Here is a 9,897-nt window from a genome sequence, read left to right on the forward strand (position 1 = left end):
AATCCTCTGCGTGCTGCACTAATCCTCTGTGCTGCACTAATCCTCTGCTGCATTCATCCTCTGCTGTACTCATCCTCTGTGTGCGCTGTACTCATCCTCTGTGTACTGCACTCATCCTCTGTGCCGCACTCATCCTCTGTGCTGCACTCATCCTCTGTGTGCGCTGTACTCATCCTCTATGCTGTATTCATCCTCTCTGTGCGCTGAATGCTGCATCCTAATAGGGAGACAAACTCCAGGTTCTGCTGATCTCATAGGTCAGACCTCCACCAATGTATATGCCCAGCCCAGAATCTCCAGATGTACAGTATATGCCCCGGCCCAGCATCTCCAGATGTATATGCCCCAGCCCAGTGTCTCCAAATGTATATGCCCCAGCCCAGCATCTCCAAATGTATATGCCCCAGCCCAGCATCTCCAAATGTATATGCCCCTGCCCAGAATCTCCAGATGTACAGTATATGCCCCTGCCCAGTGTCTCCAGATGTATATGCCCCGGCCCAGCATCTCCAGATGTATATGCCCCTGCCCAGAATCTCCAGATGTACAGTATATGCCCCAGCCCAGCATCTCCAGATGTATATGCCCCTGCCCAGAATCTCCAGATGTACAGTATATGCCCCTGCCCAGAATCTCCAGATGTATATGCCCCGGCCCAGCATCTCCAGATGTATATGCCCCAGCCCAGCGTCTCCAGATATGTTTATGCCCCAGCCCAGCGTCTCTAGAGATGTAAATTTTCCAGCCGTGTCTCCAGAGATGTATATGCCCCAGCCCAGCGTCTCCAGAGATGTATATGCCCCAGCCCAGCATCTCCAGAGATGTATATACCCCAGCCCAGTGTCTCCAGAGATGTATATACTCCAGCCCAGCGTCTCCAGAGATGTATATACTCCAGCCCAGCGTCTCCAGAGATGTATATTTTCCAGCCCAGCGTCTCCAGAGATGTATATGCCCCAGCCCAGCGTCTCCAGATATGTTTATGCCCTAGCCCAGCGTCTCCAGAGATGTATATTTTCCAGCCGTGCCTCCAGAGATGTATATACTCCAGCCCAGCATCTCCAGAGATGTATATGCCCCAGCCCAGTGTCTCCAGAGATGTATATGCCCCAGCCCAGTGTCTCCAGAGATGTATATGCCCCAGCCCAGTGTCTCCAGAGATGTATATACCCCAGCCCAGTGTCTCCAGAGATGTATATGCCCCAGCCCAGCATCTCCAGAGATGTATATACCCCAGCCCAGTGTCTCCAGAGATGTATATACTCCAGCCCAGCGTCTCCAGAGATGTATATTTTCCAGCCCAGCGTCTCCAGAGATGTATATACCCCAGCCCAGCGTCTCCAGAGATGTATATGCTCCAGCCCAGCGTGTCCAGAGATGTATATGCCCCAGCCCAGCGTCTCCAGAGATGTATATGCCCCAGCCCAGTGTCTCCAGAGATGTATATGCCCCAGCCCAGCGTCTCCAGAAATGTATATACCCCAGCCCAGCGTCTCTAGAGATGTATATACTCCAGCCCAGCGTCTCCAGAGATGTATATTTTCCAGCCGTGTCTCCAGAGATGTATATACCCCAGCCCAGCATCTCCAGAGATGTATATGCCCCAGCCCAGCGTCTCCAGAGATGTATATGCCCCAGCCCAGCATCTCCAGAGATGTATATGCCCCAGCCCAGCATCTCCAGAGATGTATATGCCCCAGCCCAGCGTCTCCAGAGATGTACAGTTAGGGCCAGAAATATTTGGACAATGACACAATTTTCGCGAGTTGGGCTCTGCATGCCACCACATTGGATTTGAAATGAAACCTCTACAACAGAATTCAAGTGCAGATTGTAACGTTTAATTTGAAGGGTTGAACAAAAATATCTGATAGAAAATGTAGGAATTGTACACATTTCTTTACAAACACTCCACATTTTAGGAGGTCAAAAGTAATTGGGCAAATAAACATAACCCAAACAAAATATTTTTATTTTCAATATTTTGTTGCAAATCCTTTGGAGGCAATCACTGCCTTAAGTCTGGAACCCATGGACATCACCAAACGCTGGGTTTCCTCCTTCTTAATGCTTTGCCAGGCCTTTACAGCCGCAGCCTTCAGGTCTTGCTTGTTTGTGGGTCTTTCCGTCTTAAGTCTGGATTTGAGCAAGTGAAATGCATGCTCAATTGGGTTTAGATCTGGAGATTGACTTGGCCATTGCAGAATGTTCCACTTTTTGGCACTCATGAACTCCTGGGTAGCTTTGGATGTATGCTTGGGGTCATTGTCCATCTGTACTATGAAGCGCCGTCCAATCAACTTTGCAGCATTTGGCTGAATCTGGGCTGAAAGTATATCCCGGTACACTTCAGAATTCATCCGGCTACTCTTGTCTGCTCTTATGTCATCAATAAACACAAGTGACCCAGTGCCATTGAAAGCCATGCATGCCCATGCCATCACGTTGCCTCCACCATGTTTTACAGAGGATGTGGTGTGCCTTGGATCATGTGCCGTTCCCTTTCTTCTCCAAACTTTTTTCTTCCCATCATTCTGGTACAGGTTGATCTTTGTCTCATCTGTCCATAGAATACTTTTCCAGAACTGAGCTGGCTTCTTGAGGTGTTTTTCTGCAAATGTAACTCTGGCCTGTCTATTTTTGGTATTGATGAATGGTTTGCATCTAGCTGTGAACCCTTTGTATTTACTGTCATGGAGTCTTCTCTTTACTGTTGACTTAGAGACAGATACACCTACTTCACTGAGAGTGTTCTGGACTTCAGTTGATGTTGTGAACGGGTTCTTCTTCACCAAATTAAGTATGCGGCGATCATCCACCACTGTTGTCATCCGTGGACGCCCAGGCCTTTTTGAGTTCCCAAGCTCACCAGTCAATTCCTTTTTTCTCAGAATGTACCCAACTGTTGATTTTGCTACTCCAAGCATGTCTGCTATCTCTCTGATGGATTTTTTCTTTTTTTTCAGCCTCAGGATGTTCTGCTTCACCTCAATTGAGAGTTCCTTTGACCGCATGTTGTCTGCTCACAGCAACAGCTTCCAAATGCAAAACCACACACCTGGAATCCACCCCTGACCTTTTAACTACTTCATTGATTACAGGTTAACGAGGGAGACGCCTTCAGAGTTAATTGCAGCCCTTAGAGTCCATTGTCCAATTACTTTTGGTCCCTTGAAAAAGAGGACGCTATGCATTACAGAGCTATGATTCCTAAACCCTTTCTCCGATTTGGATGTGGAAACTATCATATTGCAGCTGGGAGTGTGCACTTTCAGCCCATATTATATATATAATTGTATTTCTGAACATGTTTTTGTAAACAGCTAAAATAACAAAACTTGTGTCACTGTCCAAATATTTCTGGCCCTAACTGTATATGTCCCAGCCCAGCATCTCCAGAGATGTTCATACCCCAGCCCAGCGTCTCCAGAGATGTATATACCCCAGCCCAGCATCTCCAGAGATGTATATACCCCAGCCCAGCATCTCGAGATGTATATGCCCCAGCCCAGCGTCTCCAGAGATGTATATGCCCCAGCCCAGCGTCTCCAGAGATGTATATGCCCCAGCCCAGCGTCTCCAGAGATGTATATACCCCAGCCCAGGGGCGGATTATCAGAGGGTCAATATGGGCGGTAGCCCAGGGCCCAGTGGTCTGGGGGGGCCCTGGGCTATCGCACAGATTGCCCCTCTGATAATCATCTGTGAATGCCTGCGGCAATGCTGGAGGACGCTGGGGAAGATTGCTGGAGGACACTGGGGCAGATTGCTGGAGGACACTGGGGCAGATTGCTGGAGGACACTGGGGCAATGCTGGAGGACACTGGGGCAGATTGCTGGAGGACACTGGGGCAGATTGCTGGAGGACACTGGGGCAATGCTGGAGGACACTGGGGCAATGCTGGAGGACACTGGGGCAGATTGCTGGAGGACACTGGGGCAATGCTGGAGGACACTGGGGCAATGCTGGAGGACACTGGGGCAATGCTGGAGGACACTGGGGCAGATTGCTGGAGATACTGGGGCAGATTGCTGGAGGACACTGGGGCAGATTGCTGGAGGACACTGGGGCAATGCTGGAGGACACTGGGGCAATGCTGGAGGACACTGGGGCAATGCTGGAGGACACTGGGGCAATGCTGGAGGACACTGGGGCAGATTGCTGGAGGACACTGGGGCAATGCTGGAGGACACTGGGGCAGATTGCTGGAGGACGCTGGGGCAGATTGCTGGAGGACACTGGGGCAGATTGCTGGAGGACACTGGGGCAGATTGCTGGAGGACACTGGGGCAGATTGCTGGAGGACACTGGGGCAATGCTGGAGGACACTGGGGCAATGCTGGAGGACACTGGGGCAATGCTGGAGGACACTGGGGCAGATTGCTGGAGATACTGGGGCAGATTGCTGGAGGACACTGGGGCAGATTGCTGGAGGACACTGGGGCAATGCTGGAGGACACTGGGGCAATGCTGGAGGACGCTGGGGCAGATTGCTGGAGGACACTGGGGCAGATTGCTGGAGGACACTGGGGCAGATTGCTGGAGGACACTGGGGCAGATTGCTGGGACACTGGGGCAATGCTGGAGGACACTGGGGCAATGCTGGAGGACACTGGGGCAATGCTGGAGGACACTGGGGCAGATTGCTGGAGATACTGGGGCAGATTGCTGGAGGACACTGGGGCAGATTGCTGGAGGACACTGGGGCAATGCTGGAGGACACTGGGGCAGATTGCTGGAGACACTGGGGCAGATTACTGGAGACACTGGGGCAATATGCTGGACATACTGGGGCAGATTGCTGGAGGACACTGGGGCAGATTGCTGGAGGACACTGGGGCAATGCTGGAGGACACTGGGGCAATGCTGGAGGACGCTGGGGCAGATTGCTGGAGGACACTGGGGCAGATTGCTGGAGGACACTGGGGCAGATTGCTGGAGGACACTGGGGCAGATTGCTGGAGGACACTGGGGCAATGCTGGAGGACACTGGGGCAATGCTGGAGGACACTGGGGCAATGCTGGAGGACACTGGGGCAGATTGCTGGAGATACTGGGGCAGATTGCTGGAGGACACTGGGGCAGATTGCTGGAGGACACTGGGGCAATGCTGGAGGACACTGGGGCAGATTGCTGGAGACACTGGGGCAGATTACTGGAGACACTGGGGCAATATGCTGGACATACTGGGGCAGATTGCTGGAGACACTGGGGCAGATTGCTGGACACTGGGGCAATATGCTGGACACACTGGGGCAGATTGCTGGACACACTGTCTGGGGGCAATGCTGGACACACTGGGGGCAATATGCTGGAGACACTGGGGCAGATTGCTGGACACTGGGGCAATATGCTGGACATACTGGGGCAGATTGCTGGACACACTGGGGGCAGGACTGGAGGCATGGGCAGAATGTAGACACGGGGCATGATTGGAGACACGGGGCAGAATGAAAGACATGGGGCAGGATTGGATCATGGGGCAGGATGGATACGATGGAGACAGATGGGGCAGGATGTGGAGATCATATGGGGTAGAATGGATACTCATGAGGGCAGGATGCGAGAACATATGGCTGGAGCCAGGAATGAGACACACGGGGCCAGGATGTGGAATATTATTACCATAGGGGCTAATTAAGGGATATTGTTACTGCAGTGATGTATTTATTTTATTTTTTGAGTATACTGTTTTAAATGGGGGTCGGTCCTGTTACTGTGCAGAGTGACACTATATCGCCTTTTTTTCCTTCATGTGGTGTAATGTAGAAGTTGTGAAAAATTAAGTAATGTGTTCTGCAAACGGAGCTCGAGATAACGGTGTTATTTCCTGCAGAAACGAGTCCTGGCTGGAAGAAATGATGGCGGTCTGTGCTGGATAAAAGATGAAGGACTTCACCTAGAGACGTCACTGGTGAGTCAGTGTTACCTATACACTGACACTATACACTGTATACTATATACAGAGCTCCTGTGTACAATGTCACCAGTGATCACTGTATTACCTCTACACAGACACTGCATACTAAGTACAGATCTCCTGTGAATACTGGCACTTATGGTGATAGTATTGTGTTGTTGTTTTTTACTGATCAGTATTGTAGTATTCAGTCACTATGTGGTGGTAATATGTGGTCTGGAAATGGTGTTGTGGTATTTGTCCCTTGATATTTGGTCACCAAGTGGTGGTAATATGTGGTCTTGACATGGTGCGGTGGTATTTGTTCCTTGTATGTGATATTATTCGATCACTGTGGTTGTAATTTGTGGTCTGGTCACGGTGCGGTTGTATTTGTTCCTTGTATGTGATATTATTGGTCAAGATATACCTAAATTGTATTGCAGATTTTAACAAATATTTAATAGGTTACAGTAGAGTAGGGCCCGGCCATTTTTCTGGAATAATCTAGTTCGGGTATATCATAACCCCCGTCACATGACCCGGGGGGGGGCCACAGTGTCTGAACACCCCGGGGCCCTGGCTACTCTTAATCCACCCCTGCCCCAGCCCAGCGTCTCCAGAGATGTATATTTTCCAGCCGTGTCTCCAGATATGTTTATGCCCCAGCCCAGCGTCTCCAGAGATGCATATGCCCCAGCCCAGCGTCTCCAGAGATGCATATGCCCCAGCCCAGCGTCTCCAGATATGTTTATGCCCCAGCCCAGCGTCTCCAGAGATGCATATGCCCCAGCCCAGCGTCTCCAGAGATGTATATTTTCCAGCCGTGTCTCCAGATATGTTTATGCCCCAGCCCAGTGTCTCCAGTGACATTGTGACAAGTGAAGATAACAATTTCTGGATGAAACTGAACAATTTTTTTATTGGTTTGTGTGAACCTACTCTTACGGCAGTGGCCAACACGAGTGTTAGTTCTGTGCCAGAACAATATGAGGCGTTTGCAGCCCAATAGCTCATCAAAATACACAATTTCCACACGTTTTAGAGGTTACTGTGTCTTTTTTATCAGCACCACAGATAAAAATCACATCTATGGGTCCGTGAAAATCAGGGACAGAGCACGGATGGCATCAGTGCTACTCTGTCATTTATTTATCTATTGTGACAATCACCGATTGTAAATATTGACATTGATCACACTAGGATCCAAAACAGAGATCACACTCATTCTTTTTTTTGCATATGTGGAAAACCACTGGGGCCTGAAACTGCACGATTAAATGCAGGGACTACGTACAGCTGTGGTGCAGGTTTTTTTTTTTTTTTTTTTGGGGGGGGGGGGGGCGCGCGATCGGGATACAACCGCAGCATAAGTCGGCTCTATTAATGGGCAATCGCCAAGATTGATTCTGCTAACAAGAACACTGCCTATTCAAATCAACGGCTCGGTGACAATAATAGACAGCACAAGGATCCCATCTGTGTGCTATCAGAGTTTTCTTACTATTTAATGTGAAGATTTTTTTTTCTTTGGTATATGAGAAAAATTGATAATAGGACAAGGGATAAAAAAAAATGTTCAGCTCACTGACGAAATATGGTCAATTTTGTCTGATATGCATGAAAAGTCCTTCATGAAACGGGTTATTGAAGTCCTTGCGTAACTTGGCCTCCATTCATCTTATGATAAGATTATTAAAAAGGCTCCGGAGAACAGGGAATGAATAGTTTCAGGGAAGAGAATCATCTACAGAGTTGAGAGTCCTAGGACTGGTAGTTTTTCAGAGAATGCTGGAAAACATAGTCCTAAGAAGTGGAAGACTGTTGTTTGCTATGAACATGGGGTTAGGCGGCAGACAACGTGCTTGAATCTACAGGAAGGGCTCTTTTACCTAGGATTCTGATGGCTATTTTTTTTTTTTTTTTTTTTGGGGGGTGGGGGGTTAAAGATATGCTTTTCTTGAATTAAAAAAAAAAATAGTAAAAATGTATCAGTACAAGGTTAACGTAGAAGCGCGAAACGGCCGTCGTCCTTCTCCATTGTTTCTCCCTGCCATGTCCTGCTATTTTACGGTGAAGCCATAAATCAATAAAGAACGGACCTTTTGTACGGACGGTGAGAGCTCTTCTTTTCCTTCATGCTTTTTACCATTTCAGTACAAGATTACTGTGTCATTGATCTATGAATGTAGTCCATAGTCAGGAAGGATTCACGCCGCCCCCTCCAACCCTCACGAATAGAACGACCACAGGAAAGTTCCTCATGGAGGTTGCTCTGCTTTCTTCTGGATCAACAGTACGAATCATAGGTGAAACTAAAACTGTTTTTTTTCCCCCCAGTTTTAAAGATAAACTAATCCAATATAAATAAATGTTTTAGTTGCTTACAGTCACCACAAGGGGGAGCTTGGACATTATTGAGCTCAATTTCCAAATTGTATACTCCCTCTAGTGGCAACAACGGGCAACTAAAATTATATCCTATGCAAAGGATCAGAAGCTTTTTCTATGTTTTTTGGTGGTTTCCTGAGCACTTAATAATAATAATCTTTATTTTTATATAGCGCTAACATATTCCGCAGCGCTTTACAGGTTGCACTTTTTGACCAGCAGAAGTTTTATTAGTGTATTTTGTACTTGCATTTTCTGCATGTTTTTCTCTTTTAACTTCATTCAACAATGAAAATACCGCACTTGAGCTTCTTTGTTTCCTTCCCATTGTTGTAAAGTATATGTTGTTAGGTCATTCCTCCATCTCCTCTGACAGTTTTTATCCCCTTAATATATTGCACTCATCATATTCTATAGCACTGTGTACTTACAATTGCTCATTTTCTCTTTCTACTCAGCTAATTCTTCTCTTTTCCATTAGGTCTGTGACATCACGTGATTAAAAAGTGACAAGATGAATCCTTCTAAGCTCTATGTAGAAACAGGAGGTCAATTTTCACTGTGTGAGTAATGAGTAGAGTTCAGTGAATTTTTAAATATTCAGTTCGGATTACAATCGCCGGCGAATATTGTATTTGCAATATTTGCTGAATGCCATTGGAGTCAATGGGAGTAGAAACGAGCGAGTACGGTATGTTCGGAAACGATTTTCAAACATAAAATTCAGCACGGATAGGGTACCAATATGGCAAATTTGGATTCATCGACGGATTCCGAGTCACTGCAAAGACGCTGGTAGCAAGAGGAGGGAGCAGCTGGGTCAGAAGTTGAAGAGGGGAATGAAATTCAGGGGAGAGAGATTTCCTGCTTCTCCATAAAGAAAAGAGAAGAATTAACTGGGCAGAAAGGAAAAATGAGCAATTGTAAAGCACACAGTGCTATATGATAATAGGATGACTGCAATATAGTAACAAGATACAAACTGATCAGAGGAGGAGGAGTGCTTCTTCAAAAGATACTAAAAAGCCTGAACATATATGAACAGCAAGTGGATTTTACATAGCAATGCATACATTTAATCATTTGGGCATTTTGTTAGGAAAAAAAAAATACTGTCATTTTGAGGCAGACCCACTCCAAACCCATCTGTGTGCACAAACCCTGAAATATCTCACTGGTTAAAATTACCACAACTTAAAAGGAAAAAAAACATGTATTTTTTTTCCCCTTGTTTTGTGAATGTAAAAATTTATAAAAGTGGTTTAGTTTAATGATTAGTCCATTAAACATTACAATGACGTCGGATACCGGATCATGAACAACACAAGGAATATTTCACTGTCCAAATTAATCACCATGAAGTTATTATCCACAATTGGCGTTACTGGCAAATTATATCAGGTCTCAGCAGAATACAAAAAAACAAACAAACAAACAATACTGGATCAATGATTCCCGCACCTGCCCCTTCAACTTTATGGAAACAGCCAAGGTAGATGGGGTAGATTGGAGGTAATCCGGCACTCTCCCCACCCCATTCTCCCACTCCTGTTGGATTTCCAAGTGGCTGATTTACTTGCTATATGTTAGTTCAAGCGCTCGATGC

The sequence above is a fragment of the Ranitomeya imitator genome, chromosome 9 (genome assembly GCF_032444005.1).
Source record: "Ranitomeya imitator isolate aRanImi1 chromosome 9, aRanImi1.pri, whole genome shotgun sequence".
In the NCBI taxonomy this organism is placed as follows: Eukaryota; Metazoa; Chordata; class Amphibia; order Anura; family Dendrobatidae; genus Ranitomeya; species Ranitomeya imitator.